Genomic DNA, 15,200 nt, shown 5'->3' on the forward strand with positions numbered 1-15,200 from the left:
AACATTTTTCAAATGAAAGCTGTTGACATGAGTTTGCACAGCAGTTGCTTCCTTGTTCCAGGCAGCTTGTGGTTACATGTGAAAGAACACTGCACTCATTTGTTCTTTTGCAGCTCAGCGGTCAGTTTGGCCTTTTGTGCCAGGTCACCCTGCTTCTGGGGTGTGTGGAGTGTTAGGGGGTATGTTGTGCTTCTGCTGGGGTAGTTTGGTTCCCACCCTGCACTCAGCTCTCACCTGTGGTTCCTAGATTCTGACAGTGGCCACACCAGTACAGTCATACCTCGGGTTGAATGTGCTTCAGGTTGAGCGCTTCCAGGTTTCGCCGCTCGTGCATGCACAGATGCTCAAAATGACGTCAGGATGCGAACGGGGCTCTGGAATGGATCCCATTCGCATCCCAAGGTACCACTGTATACCTGAAGGAGTGTCCCCACTCCCATCGTTCTGCCTGGACACTGAGGTCCAGCTCTGAGGGCCTTCTGGCGGTTCCCTCACTGCAAGAAGCTAAGCTACAGGGAACCAGGCAGAGGGCCTTCTTGGTGGTGGCACCTGCCCTGTGGAACGCCCTCCCACCAGATGTCAAAGAGATAAACAACTACCTGACATTTAGAAGACATCTGAAGGCAGCCCTGTTCAGGGAAGTTTTTAATGTGTGACATTTTAACGTATTTTTTATATTTTTTGGGAAGCCGCCAAGAGTGGCTAGGGAAGCCCAGCCAGATGGGCGGGGTACAAATAAGAAATTAATATTACTAATTATTTACCCCAGGGTTTGGCTTCGACTCGCTGGCTAAACCAGGTGAGGGGAGCCAATGGGTCTGAAACCATCAGGGACTTCCCCTGCTTGTGAAGACAGGTTCTGGTGCATTGAGCAGAAGAGACCAGAAGTGGGTCCAATGGTCAAGAAGAGGGTTTCTGGACAAGCTGCAGAGGGAAAAGAGGGGCAGATGGGGTCATCCATCTGGGAAGGTAGCCCATCTAGGAGAAGGAAATCTCTGATCCTAAACCTCCATTCCCTTGTGAGATATATTCAGCAGAAGAAAAGACTCAGGAGTAAACTTTGTTAGGATATAGTTCCGTTCCACCTTAAAAGGGTACAGGCATGACTGTTGTGTGTCACATGCCTGTTTACTTCCAGCACTTGCTGGGAACTTCCGTTTGTATATAGCTTTTGTGTTTCTGCTGTTTTGCTGGAGACGAAGGGGAGCAGACATGTTTTTCCTTTGTTCCTGCTGGTGAATAAAACGCCTGTAATATACTGCTTACACATGTCTCTGCCCTCCTCTTCTGCTATAAAGAGTTCTTATCTCTGCTGGTTTGCGTGCTCAGAGTCTCTAAAGGTGTCTGAGGCTTGAGTCACAAATCCAGAATGGAGTCTCCAAGACAATTGAATGGCACCTTGTACACCTCCTTCCGGCAACTCCTGAAACGAAGCTGGTGCCAAACATCTTGTTCTGCTTTCCTTTGGACCAGCAAGGGAGAGGCAGGTCTTGTCAACTGGGCAGCCCAGGATCTCTGGACACACTGCCCAGGTTTGTAGTTTGTCCACCTTTGGTTCCCACCCTGCAACACTCTGCTTCCCATTTCAACTAGGGCAGAGTTCAACATGTTGTTGTTTAGTCGTTTAGTTGTGTCCGACTCTTCGTGACCCCCTGGACCAGAGCACGCCAGGCACTCCTGTCTTCCACTGCCTCCCGCAGTTTGGTCAAACTCATGCTGGTAGCTTCGAGAACACTGTCCCACCATCTCGTCCTCTGTCGTCCCCTTCTCCTTGTGCCCTCCATCTTTCCCAACATCAGGGTCTTTTCCAGGGAGTCTTCTCTTCTCATGAGGCGGCCAAAGTCTTGGAGCCTCAGCTTCAGGATCTGTCCTTCCAGTGAGCACTCAGGGCTGATTTCCTTCAGAATGGAGAGGTTGGATCTTCTTGCAGTCCATGGGACTCTCAAGAGTCTCCTCCAGCACCAGAATTCAAAAGCATCCATTCTTTGGCGATCAGCCTTCTTTATGGTCCAGCTCTCACTTCCACACATCACTACTGGGAAAACCATGGCTTTAACTATACAGACCTTTGTTGGCAAGGTGATGTCTCTGCTTTTTAAGATGCTGTCTAGGTTTGAGAGTTCAACATGTTAAGCCTCAATTCTAAACTCAATTTACTGTCTGACATCAATGATGGGGTGGAATCATAGGATTGTAGGAAGGTGCCTCCTAGTGAGTCAGACTGTTGGTCCATCTAGCGCAGTATTTCCTGCACTGACTTGTAGTAGCTCTCCAGGGTTTCAGAAACTGGAGTCTCTCTCAGTCTCACCATTGGGAACTGAACCCAGGACCTTTTGTGTGTGAAATGGATCCTCTGCTTTTGAGCACCAGACTTATGCCAGTCCTAAGCAGCATATGTAGACTGTGGACTCCTGGTGTGAAATTTGACAGAAAGCTTCATTGTAATTCCCAGAAGCAGAGTGAGCATGTCGGAATGAACTTGTGCAATCCAGTCACAGAGAGATTCTTGCTTGGTGATTATGAATCCAGGAAGGCACTTTTGCAAGAGATAGAGCTGTCTCTGGAGCTCTCTGCTCGATCTCCAGGGACGGGCGAAGCCTGGATAATGAAGTTCTGCAGTGGATTGCAAACCAGAACACTGACAGCCACTTTCTATAGAGCTGGGGTGGGTTTGAGGGTGCGAACCCAAACTTTAGGTCCTGGGCTGTGCCAGGTTAGAATAATAGAATGGTAGAGTTGGAAGAGACCACGAGGGTCATCTAGTCGAACCCCCTGCAATGCAGGAATCTTTTGCCCAGTGTGAGACTTGAACCCACGTCCCTGAGACTCAGAGTCTCATGCGCTCCCAAATGAGCTGCTCCTCTCTCCTAACATTGGGACAGTGAAAGTGTTGGGCAGTGGACTTCACGTGATGTGCAATATATATATATATATATATATATAGATCACCTTTGACTCTAGAAAGAATTTACCCTCACCCTAGGAAAAAAATACAGTAAAACCAGCACAGTAAAGTATTAATCACATTTTCTGCTTGTTAAATGAAATTACCCCCTCTCTCCTTCCCTTGCACAGTGTTTAGGGGTGTGTGTTTTAAACCCCGAAACCAATTTGGGGGTAAGGGTACAACGGGAGGGGGGCAGACTTCATTTCAGTAGCAGGAAGCATTGGCCACTGTGAGAACAGGATCCGTAGATTCATAGAATCATAGAATTGTGGAACTGGAAGGGGCCATGTAGGCCAATGTGGAGATGATGATGATCATAATAATTTATTATTTATATCCATCTGGCCGGATTTCCCCAGCCACTCTGGGCAGCTTCTAACCGAATATTAAAAACACAACACAGCATCAAACATTAAAAACTTCCCCAAAACAGGGCTGCCTTCAGGTGTCTGGTAGTTGTTTTTCTCTTTGACCTCTGGTGGGAGGGCGTTTAGGGAAGTTTTTAATGCTTGATGTTTTATTCTGTTTTTAATCTGTTGGGAGCCACCTAGAGTGGCTGGGGAAACCCAGCCAGATGGGTGGGGTATAAATAATTTATCATCATCATCATCATCATTAGTTGAGAGCCACCCCTCACTCTCTGCCGAGCAGTAGCAAGATCCCAGGGAGTTCCTGACACTCACCCAGGGTCTGTGGTCATTTGGAGAATTGAGTCACAGCAGAGACTGTTGCGTGGCGAGTTCCCACCTCCCCCAGTAGAATTAAAGACACAAGACACCATTGATTAAGGTTAATGGGCTAAAATTGGCCACAACTTTATTGGTTACAGGTAAAGAGCGGTATTGCCTTAGGCATTGCTCCTATCCGTATATCCGGCTTCAGCCTGTTTGCTTGAAGACCGGGAAGGTTTAACACCAGCAGGGGAGCCCTGCTGCTGCACATCAACTAGGCACTCCCCCGGGGTCACCGCTCAGGGGCGCGCTTTAGGCCTTGGCCTCTATAGGCTTCGGACGAGGCCATGCCCCCCGGAATCCGTTTACTGGACTACCCTTCAATATTTGGGGGAGGTGATGGTGCTCCTCCCCCCAACACATCTAAATAACAATACCCCTACCAATGCCTAACCGCCACTCAAGCGAAGCTTGCCGCCAGTACCCTCCAACCTGTAACAAATCCCTAATCCCAGCAAATATGTCATTCAGCCAAATATCATCATGGAAGGAGTCTAGATCTCACAGCATGGTCATTTCAAGAGGGTCTTGTCCCCCACTGCCATGCATCCCTGAAGGGTCTCTCCCAGCCAGCCTGCAGCCAACCTGCCCAAGATGGACCCCCTCCTTCTTCCTCCTCCTTCTTCCCAGCAACCCTTGCTCAGGACTCTCTTTTCCTGTCACCTCACACCCAGTTACTCTGTCAAGCTTCCCAAACCCCCGTCTCTGTTGACACTTCAGGACAAGAGGGGACAGGACAGTTCTCTTGCGTTGAATTGCCCTTCAATGGCCCTTTACTGTTCCTTAACGGCCCCAGCTTGGCTAGGTCGTTTTGCATAGGCTAGCCCAGGAATTCCTTTGCAGCCTGTCTTCTTCCTTCACACCCCACATAATCAAAACTCTACCATTTATTAAATTCTAGGGTTTAGGGAGGCCACCCCTCCAATCTGTAACAATATAAATGAGAGCTGGACACCAGTAGCTCCCAGAAGGCAAATCCATGCATAAAACTAGAATTAACTAGCTTTCCTTAAGTTCTATGGTTCTGCACATCCTACAGTATATATAGCTAGTGAGTATTCAAATTCATAGAATCATTGGCCACAATTCAGTGCAGAATAATGCACAAAAAGTGCATTTCATCTAAATCACATGTGACTCAGTGCTGGATCTGAATGGCAACATCCAGATTTGCAAAATCCATTCCTTAGGGGCCTTTCTGCTGTCAGATCTTGCCAAATGGATTGCTGCACTGTCACACCGAGGAGCTTTTAACATGTCTATTTTCACCTGGTGAGCAATGGAAGGAATGACCTTTTGGGATGCCAATTAAATAATGAATGTTCTCTGTGGGCAGGAAGAAACAACAACTTCTTCAAAGGTTTCGAAAAGATGTATTGCTCCAGTTGGAGTGCGAGGTGTGCCTGGCGTTAGGGATAAGTCGAAACAGCTAGCAGACAGAATATAGAAGCATAGAACCATAGAACTGTAGACTTGGGAGGGATCCCGAGGGTCGTTCAGTCGAACCCCCTGCAATGCAGAAAACTAGATCATACATGACAGATGGCCATCCATCTTGGATCATGGTACAGTCATACCTTGGGTTACAGACGCTTCAGGTTGCATTTTTTCGGGTTACGGACCTGCCGAAACCCGGAAGTACTGGAACGGGTTACTTCCGGGTTTCAGGGGTCGCACATGTGCAGAAGCGCTTAATTGCGCTTTGCGCATGCGCAGAAGCACCAAATCACAATCTGCTCATGTGCAGACGCACCGCTGCGGGTTGTGAATGCTGCGGGTTGCGAACATGCATCCCGCACGGATCACGCTCGCAACCCGAGCGTCCGCTGTATGTAAGGTCCTGATAGCCATGGTCATTGCAAATTCAAATAACTAGAAGGTGATACAAAGAGCCTTGCTGGAACAAAGCAATGACTGATCTAACCCAGAATTTACAAATTTACCTGGAGAAAACCCCTGGCAGCCACTCCAGGCAGGGTTGAGAGAGACTCCCTGACTGACTCTCAGAGAGCCCTTGCTTCCAGTCAGTGCAGATGGAACTTGTGGGAATGTTCAGGGATGCAGGAGAGGATATATTGTTGGATTATAGCCTTTCCAACTTGTGTTAACAAGTTCACAATTTAGCAGAGTAACATTCCCTTTTTAAACTCACAGCGGATGCGTTTGCTCAAGCTCGCTAAAGCCTCTATAATAACTGTTCTGGTATTTCTCCCTTATTCCCTCATAAAAGATAAGACACGACACAGTCTTCTATAAAAGTATGAAAAAGAGTTTACTCACATTCTGTTCACAATTGGATCCCAGAAGGCAGACTTAGCTTAGAAAAGTAACATACACCTGGGAACTATCTCATAAGGAGACAATCCCTTTGTCTTCTCTTGGCTGGGGCCCAAGAGAGCATCTTTGGCTAAGCAGATGTTGCTTCTTTGATGCATGTAGTCAAAGAGAGAGAGATGGCTAGCCCGCCCTGTGCTTTTGTCGTTACCTGCACAGGTGAGACCACGCCCACCTCTAGTCACATGCAGAGGAAGTCTGTCCCAGTCCAGAAGGAAACAGGAAGTTTACCTGCTGGCTGGACAAACATTCCTCCCCATGTGTAAACATGTTCACTCTAGGAATGTTGTACTTGACTTGTGTTTCACATCCCACAGGACTAAGATGGGCCCCAATATTCTGACTCGGTATAAGGCCCCTTCCTATGGCCCTATACTTTAAACCTTCCTCTTGTTTGCAAGCCTTCACCAGAACATGGCACTGACTCTGTGGGCCTCCCCTTCTCCAGCCACGGCTGCAGCACCAGCTTCTTGGCTGCAGACGTATCCAAAAGCTGGAAGTTGCACTAGAGAAACAGAAGAGAAGCGGCTAAATATCTGGGAGGTGTGCCGCGCCCAGCGTGGATTGATCCGCTGAGCTGTCTGCCGATCCATTTGTTTATGCAATTGATAAGCCATTGCCTTTATTACAAATAGGCAATCAGGCTTTTGAAGGAAACCCTCTACCGAAATCAATCCTATTGAGCATCATTTCAGACTTAATTAAACCCCCGGAAAGCTCTTCTTTTCACAAGCCCAGACCCATCGACCCCCTTGGCGTTCCATCGGAAACGTGGGAAGCAGATTGGAATGCCTGCAAACGCAGAAATTCACATGCATAATGGAACCGCAGAACTGTAATTCTCCAAAGCTTTGGCTTCAGCCCTGAAGTCATACCTTTCCATTGTCTCCTGAGACAGACGGATGCCAACCAGAGTTGAAGGGACTCCAAGGGTCATGCAAGGGTCACAGCTAAATAATCCTTGACATCTGGCCATCTAACTTCTATCTAAGAGGAGAGTCCACCACCTACCGAAGGAGCCCATTTCCGTGTCGAACGGCTCTCATCACCAGAAAGTCCTTCCTGATGTTTAGTCAGACTCTTCTTTCTTGTCATGAGAATCCATTGGTTTGGATCCTTCCCTCCAGAGCAGCAGAAAATAATCCTTCTCCATTCTCCATGTGATAGATTGATGTGTGCAGATAGCTATAATATCACCTTCCCCAGCTGCAAGAAATCATCTCTCTCCTGTGTTGGTCTCTGCCACCACAGCAGGCATTGCAATTCACCAATGGTTTGACTTCGTCCCCAAAGGCATCTTCAGATAATAAGGCAATACCACCTTCTCTAAGCTAAACAGACCAAACTGCCTCAACTATTTCTTCTAAGGCTTGGTTTCCAGACCCTTGATCACCTCGGTCACCCTGTTCTGCACACCTTCCAGGATGTCAATAGCCTTCTTCATCTGAGGTCCCCAGAAATGGAACGTGTCCAGAGGAGGGCAACCAAAATGGTCAAAGGCCTGGAAATGATGCCTTATGAGGAACGGCTAAGGGAGCTGGGCATGTTTAGCCTGGAGAAGAGGAGGTTAAGGGGGGATATGATAGCCATGTTCAAATATATAAAAGGATGTCACCTAGAGGAGGGAGAAAGGTTGTTTTCTGCTGCTCCAGAGAAGCGGACACGGAGCAATGGATCCAAACTACAAGAAAGAAGATTCCACCTAAACAGGAGGAAGAACTTCCTGACAGTAAGAGCTGTTCGACAGTGGAATTTGCTGCCAAGGAGTGTGGTGGAGTCTCCTTCTTTGGAGGTCTTTAAGCAGAGGCTTGACAACCATATGTCAGGAGTGCTCTGATGGTGTTTCCTGCTTGGCAGGCGGTTGGACTCGATGGCCCTTGTGGTCTCTTCCAACTCTATGATTCTATGATTCTATTCTATGATTCTACAGGACACTGGGTATGGTCAAGGCACACCCTCTGTCCTAATCCCAGGATGGATATTCCAGATGCGAGAAGCAGTTCATTATTTCCATTACGCCATAGATTTCCATCGTGTACACCATCCTTCACAATAAACATTTCCTTAATGCCCACAACAGCCCTGTGCGAGATGCCTGCTTGGGCTGGCAGAAATGCAAGAAGTAGGGGATATTCACCTTTGTGATATGCTTGCTGCAAAATGGTGCTCCTTCAGCTAACAAGGGTTATTTGGGACTCGAAGGCTTAAAGCCAGTATCTTGCCTTCTTTCTTTATTTTCAGGATTTCTATGCTGCTATTTCCTTAGGAAATGACATGGGTGGCGCTGTGGACTAAACCACTGAGCCTTGGGCTTGCAGATCAAAAGTCTGGCGGTTCGAACCCCCGCAACGGGGTGAGCTCCTGTTGCTTGGTCCCAGCTCCTGCCAACCTAGCAGTTCAAAAGCATGCCAGAAAGTGCAAGTAGATAAATAGTTACCACTCCGGCAGGAAGGTAAACAGCATTTCCATGCACTGCTCTGGTTTCACCAGAAGCAGCTTAGTCATGCTGGCCACATGACCCAGAAAAAACTGTCTGTGGAGGAGACAAACGCTGGCTCTCTCGGCCAATAAAGCGAGATGAGTGCCGCAACCCCAGAGTCGTCTGCGACTGGACTTAACTGTCAGGGGTCCCTTTACCTTTACCTTTATTTCCTTAGGAGTGTCAGTGGTGGAGAGCTGTTTGATGGGCTGGGGCAGGGCAGGGCAGCACCAAGGTCAGGGCTGCACGGTTTTTAATTATTTTGTTTTGTTTCTATCCCGCCTTTCTCCCCAAGGAGCTCAAGGTGGTCTATATGGTCCACCCCTCCTCAGTTAGTCCCCACAACAACCCTGTGAGGTAGGTTAGGCTGAGGGGCAGGGATTGGCCCAAATGAGCTCCAGGGAGGGATAGAGATTTGAAACCCCGTCTCCCAGGTCTTAGTCAGACACTCTTAAACACTACACCCCACTGGCTCTCACACAGATAAGTTCGGGGTTTTCAATCTAGGTGAAATTGTTTCCAAAGCCAGCAGTTGCAAAACATTGCTATCGTTTGCTATATGCAATTTGAATCACAGATGCACTTAGAAGAGGCTGATGTCTTAAACAAATGAATTTGGTTTGAACTGAACCTAAGTTCTCCTTACGAGGAGGGATGGCGCAAAGTCACCCAGTGAGTTTCGTGACTGAGTGTGGATTTGAACCCTGGTCTCTGGCAGATTCTAGCCCAGCACTCTAACCTCTACACCATCACCCAGTGGCCCTCCTCCTCTTCCTCTTCCTCTTCCTCTTCCCAGGGTCTGGTGCCCACTGTTCCATCACCCCATGGCATTTCAATCCAGAGATTAATTTAATTTAGTGCCTAAGGATCACGGGGCTCCCTCTCTACTCTCTCCGTTTATTGCAAGCAAGCCTCTTCCCTCTCCACCCTTCTTCCCTTCCAAGCAATTTAGAGTGAAAGCAACAAGGAGGCTGTTAAGGGAAAGATTCAAGAAGGGCAGCCACCGGGCCATTAATTTGATGCTTTTCCTTATTGCATTGTGTCGAAAGAATCCAATTAGGATCAATCCACATTTCTTCTCCCTACTTAGGAATGAATATCGGAAGCTGAGGCCACTCCTGCGCATTATTCCGTGTGCAAGAGGGCTTGTAGCCAAGAGGGTTTTGCTCATAATTGAGAGGATCTTTGTTTGTTTCTCTGAGGCACGGGAAAGCTCTATAGTATTCCCATTGTCCCCATCCATTCACTCCCCAAGCATGCGCAGGTTCTGTGGAGTGGAAACGCATGGCCTCTTCAAAGGGGGGAAGAAATGTGCAGCTGTAGAAAAAAACACCTGAATACTCTGCAATTCCTGGGACTTCCTTAAGAGATTGTGTGTACATTTGCGCAACACTCACCAAGGGTCCGAGTTGGGACGCGGGTGGCGCTGTGGATAGAACCACAGAACCTAGGACTCGCCGATCAGAAGGTCAGCGGTTCGAATCCCCGCATTGCTCAGTCTCTGCTCCTGCCAACCTAGCAGTTTGAAAGCACATCAAAGTGCAAGTAGATAAATAGGTACCACTCCGGCAGGAAGGTAAACGGCGTTTCCGTGCACTGCTCTGGTTCGCCAGAAGTGGCTTAGTCATGCTGGCCACATGACCCGGAAGCTGTACGCCGGCTCCCTCGGCCAATAAAGCGAGATGTACGCCGCAACCCCAGAGTCATAGGCAACTGGACCTAATGGTCAGGTGTCCCTTTACCTTTACCTTTACCTTTACACCAAGGGTCCTACAACCAGCTGTTTGTCAGGTGTGCTGGGCAATTCGGTCAAGCCCCACCCTTACCTATAGATGACATCAGGTGTAGTTTGGATGGGCATGGCTTGCCCAAAGGGGTCTCAAAGGCCAAAATGGAGATCCTGGCAGGCCAAGGTTGGCCCACCAGACGAAGGGCCCCCACCCCTGATCTAGGGATATGAACATTCACCCTTGCTTCTGGTAAAGGGATAACCCTGTAAAAGGTTGAAGGCTGTCTTGAACAGAAAATGCAAAAGAATTTTGACATCATCTGAAATAAGCACCACAAACACAGGGAATTATGCGCCCATGGGAAATGTAGATTTGTTATCGTTGGGTTTGAGAGTGGGAATTTGAAAAGAAAATTTCTTAGCTTGGTGATTTAATGTGATGTATTCATTAGTATGAAATATATTCCCCCCCCCCTTTAAAAAGAATAAGGACTTCTGTGACATGATAAATACAGGGGTTAAAAAAACACAAATCATTACTAGTGATTTGGGTGGGGTATTATTATTTATTTATTTATTTATTTATACCCTGCCCATCCAGCTGGGTTTCCCCAGCCACTCTGGGCGGCTCCCAAAGGATTAAAACTTCCCTAAACAGGGCTGCCTTCAGATGTCTCCTAAAAGTCAGGTAGTTGTTTATTTCCTTGACATCTGGTGGGAGGGCGTTTCAGAGGGCGGGCGCCACCACCAAGAAGGCCCTCTCTCTGGTTCCCTGTAACCTCACTTCTCACAGTGAGGAACCCAGCACATACACAGAGTCTTGCATTGGAAGCCTTTATCAATGAATTTTCACATGCTACATTGGTCACATTTCATTGGTCACATGTCATGTCATCTGCCAGAAAAGCTTTCCTCCACTGTTTACAGTAAACATGACCATAAGTTTGACACTTGCCCATGAAACATTAGATCTTTATATATATTGTCATATTTGGGCAGGGGGTATGATTCATACTTTTAGAGAAAACTCTTGTCCAAGTCACAGATAAATTCTTCAGGTTGCAAAACTGTTACATGGGTCGCAGCTTTTAAAACGTGGGCCACAGCTTTTATTTTTGTAGGGAAGAAAAAGCAGTAAACAAGTAGTTTGATGTTAATGGCAGTTAAATAATATTAGCTAAAACACACACAAAAAAATATGGAAGGATGCATGCAAATGTTATGTTGGTCACTATGGAACTACCCCAAAGCATTTCACATATGGCTGCAGCACAACTCTGGCTATGACATGATGATACCAGCTGTTCAATATTCAATCCCTTTCCAAATAATCACCAGTGTGGAATTTTTCACAGCTGCAACACACACTGGATTGACCTTGTCATTGACCTCTCCATCAGGAGACCGAGATCTGCTCCCTGGTTAAGTCCCTGTCACTTTAGACCCAGTCAGTTTATATATGAATGTTGGATTTATAGTCTTATGTAGGGTGACAAGGATGTGGTCAAAGAGTTCTCTTCAGTGCAGTGTATCCTTCAGAAACAGCGGCTGACGCAGTGGTCTAAACCACTGAGCCTCTTGGGCTTGCTGATCAGAAGGTCGGCGGTTCGAATCCCCATGATGGGATGACCTCCGGTTGCTCTGTCCCAGCTCCTGCCAACCTAGCAGTTCGAAAGCACACCAGTGCAAGTAGATAAGTAGGTACCACTCCAGTGGGAAGGTAAGGGGCGTTTCCGTGCACTCTGGTTTCCATCACAGTGTTCTGTTGTGCCAGAAGTGGTTTAGTCCTGCTGGCCACATGACCCGGAAAGCTGTCCGTGGACAAACGCCGGCTCCCTTGGCCTGAAAGCGAGATGAGCGCTGCAACCCCATAGTCGCCTTTGACTGCACTTAACTGTCCAGGGTCCTTTACCTTTACCAAAGCCCAGGCCAGGTCAGGTACCGGGGATGGAATCCCTTTAAACCCTTGGGGATCATGGGTAAGATGCCCTGGAAGATTTAGCATCCCTTCTGGACTTCAGATGCAAATGAAGTGAAGACTTTTTCTAGGCCGTTTTCATGTCGAGCTATTTCTCTCTGGACCCAAGAAACATCCTTCATTCAGGAATATAAATTCATTACCATGTCCGAAACCAATTTTTTGGCATTTTACCAAAGCCCCAAGGGTTGCATCACATTTGCACAGAGATTTGCATACTTACATATGTATGTGTGTCCCGCCCCTCCCCCTCCATCGACCTGAATTTCACTGTAGTGCAATTAGGATGCACAAAGCATGGCTAAATAACTGTAATAGAGTTTGTAACCCAGGAAAGTTGCAGGAGCAGTCACTGCTGTGTGCCATTGGCTCATTTGCCTTCTGCTTTTGTTGCTGTTCTCCTCCTTAACCCCACAACATTGTGTCCTCCTCTCCTTTGAGACTGGAAACAATACAGCCATACCTTGGGTTTCAGACGCTTCAGGTTGCGTTTTTTTGGGTTATGGACTGCCAAAACCCAGAAGTACCGGAACGGGTTACTTCCGGGTTTTGGCGGCCGCGCATGCGCAGAAGCGCCGAATCGCAACCTGCACGTCCGCAGATGCGCTGCTGCGGGTTGCGAACACTGCGGGTTGTGAATGTGCATCCCGCAAGGATCATGTTCGCAACCTGAACGCCCACTGTACTCAAATTCCCAAGAGCAAGCATTAAAATGTTGAAGCACTTCAAATACTCCTGTTTATTTCAATATTGGCCGTCTCGGTGGGGCTGCTGCAAGACTTTGGGGCTCCCTCCCTAGAGAAGCCAGACTGGCTCCCTCCTTGCTGTCCTTCTGCTGGCAGTTGAAGACCATCTTCTTCCAGTGGCCTTTGGACTGTTTTTGAGGAAAGGGCTGGTGCCATGCTGTTTCTCTTGTAATCCTCTGTATGTTTTATATATATATGTTTGTTCTCAAATTGTTCCCCCCCCCCTATGTTTTTAGCTGTTTTTATTTTATCTGTAAGCTGCCTTGAGCCCCATCAGGGAAAAAGGCAGGGCATTAATAATAATAATAATAATAATAATAATAATAATAATGGGGGGAGAAGACCCAGTCCACAGCAGTGCATCCTTTCAGAAGGGGGCGGTGACCTTAAATTTGCCTTCTCTGTCTTGTCTGCTGAACTTGTTGCCACAGAGGAAACATGGGCTATTTTTAATATGTATTCCTTATAGTTCAAGACACATGAAATGAAACAAGTTGCGAGATAAGCGCCCGGCGGGCCCTCGGCTGTGTCACAACGCATAAGTCTTCTGGGAGGCTCTTATTGTACCTACGGAGCGGAGCTAAAAATAGGAGGGGGGGGCAAGGCTGCGTGTTGCCTTTCATTACTTTAATGGGAGAAGAATGTCGGAAATAGGCTATGACTTCTCGTAGCAGCAGAGACAGTTCTCTCTCCCTCCTTCCTCTCCGACTACTAGCCATGCTCTGCCATCACAGATGGAGGCAGTAAATACTGTATTTTTCCATCTATAAGACGCCCCCATGTATGTTGTTTAGTCGTTTAGTCGTATCAGACTCTTCGTGCCCCCCTGGACCAGAGCACGCCAGGCACTCCTGTCTTCCACTGCCTCCCGCAGTTTGGTCAAACTCATGTTTGTAGCTTCGAGAACACTGTCCCACCATCTCATCCTCTGTCGTCCCCTTCTCCTTGTGCCCTCCATCTTTCCCAACATCAGGGTCTTTTCCAGGGAGTCTTCTCTTCTCCTGAGGTGGCCAAAGTCTTGGAGCCTCAGCTTCAGGATCTGTCCTTCCAGTGAGCACTCAGGGCTGATTTCCTTCAGAATGAAGAGGTTGGATCTTCTTGCAGTCCATGGGGCTCTCAAGAGTCTCCTCCAGCAGCAGCCCCCATGTATAAGACACCCCCTATTTGGGGGACTCAGATTTAAGATAATGGGGGGAGATGGCCCCATGTATAAGACACTCCCTAATTTTTGACATTATTTTTAGGGGAGGAAAAACCTAGTCTTATATACAGGAAAATACGGTACTTCCGAATCCCAGTTGCTGGAGAGTAGTTCTTGCGCTTGAATCCTGCTTTCTGGTTTCCAGCAGGCATTGGTTGGCCACTGTGAGAACAGGTTGATGGGACATAAATCTGACCCAAGAGGATCTCCTTGTGTTCTTCCCCCAGGACCCCCCCCCCATCTACGCAATAAAATACAGTTTCCCCTATTGATCTAGAGTTCTGTCAAAATGGGGGAGGCGGGCGCAGGAATTAGAGACAAGGACAATAGTGCAGTGTTTAGCACGATGGACTGAGACCTGGGTTCAAATCCTTACTTGGTCAGGAAGCTCCTTTTGCATGACCTCCCTGCCTCTCTGTCTAACTTACCTCTCAGGGTTGTTGTGGAGATTGAATGGGGATGGGGCAGAGCCACGCATGCCCTTTGAGCACCTTTGAGAAAAAGTGGGATAGAAAAGCTATCATAAAAAATATAATAATAATAGTAGTAGTAGTAATAATAATTTTATTATTATTATTATTAAGGGTACTGTAGATGAATAGGTGAGCAGTTTTACAAAGCTCACAAGGCAAAGGGTTTGTTTAGTTCTACACTGTGAGTATTTTGGGACTCAGGATATATCGGGGTGTAAATTTGTGTGTTACTTCATCCTACACTTAGCAGAGCATCCGTAAATAGTTCATTACTACAGTGACTAATCACCTGAGAGAGGTTTTAATGGTTGAAATGCTCATATTGTTCACCAGGTTTCTTCGCTACAGCTGATTACCACCTACACACAAACACGCTTCCTTTACTTGAAAGCAGGGAAGGGAACAAAGAAACGTTTCCTTTTGCTGATAATTTAATCCCTGGATTATACCTAGCCCACTTCACCCAGCGCTGCTTATTCTGCGTTGCTGCAGGTATTTAGATTCCAAATCTCTCTTGTCTGCTGGGGCTGATGCCCCCCCCCCCCCCATGCTTGAGAGATCCAGAAGAATGGAGTGGCTGAA

At 47.4% G+C, this 15,200-nt stretch overlaps 1 protein-coding gene across 2 annotated transcripts in view; it reads left to right on the forward strand.

Moving 5' to 3' along the window:
- Nucleotides 1–15,200, forward strand: part of MDGA2 (MAM domain containing glycosylphosphatidylinositol anchor 2) — a 379,533-nt gene that overhangs the window by 114,844 nt on the left and 249,489 nt on the right. The window lies entirely within an intron of this gene.

This window comes from Podarcis tiliguerta, assembly GCF_965153285.1.
Source record: "Podarcis tiliguerta genome assembly, chromosome: 1".
Lineage (NCBI taxonomy): Eukaryota > Metazoa > Chordata > Lepidosauria > Squamata > Lacertidae > Podarcis > Podarcis tiliguerta.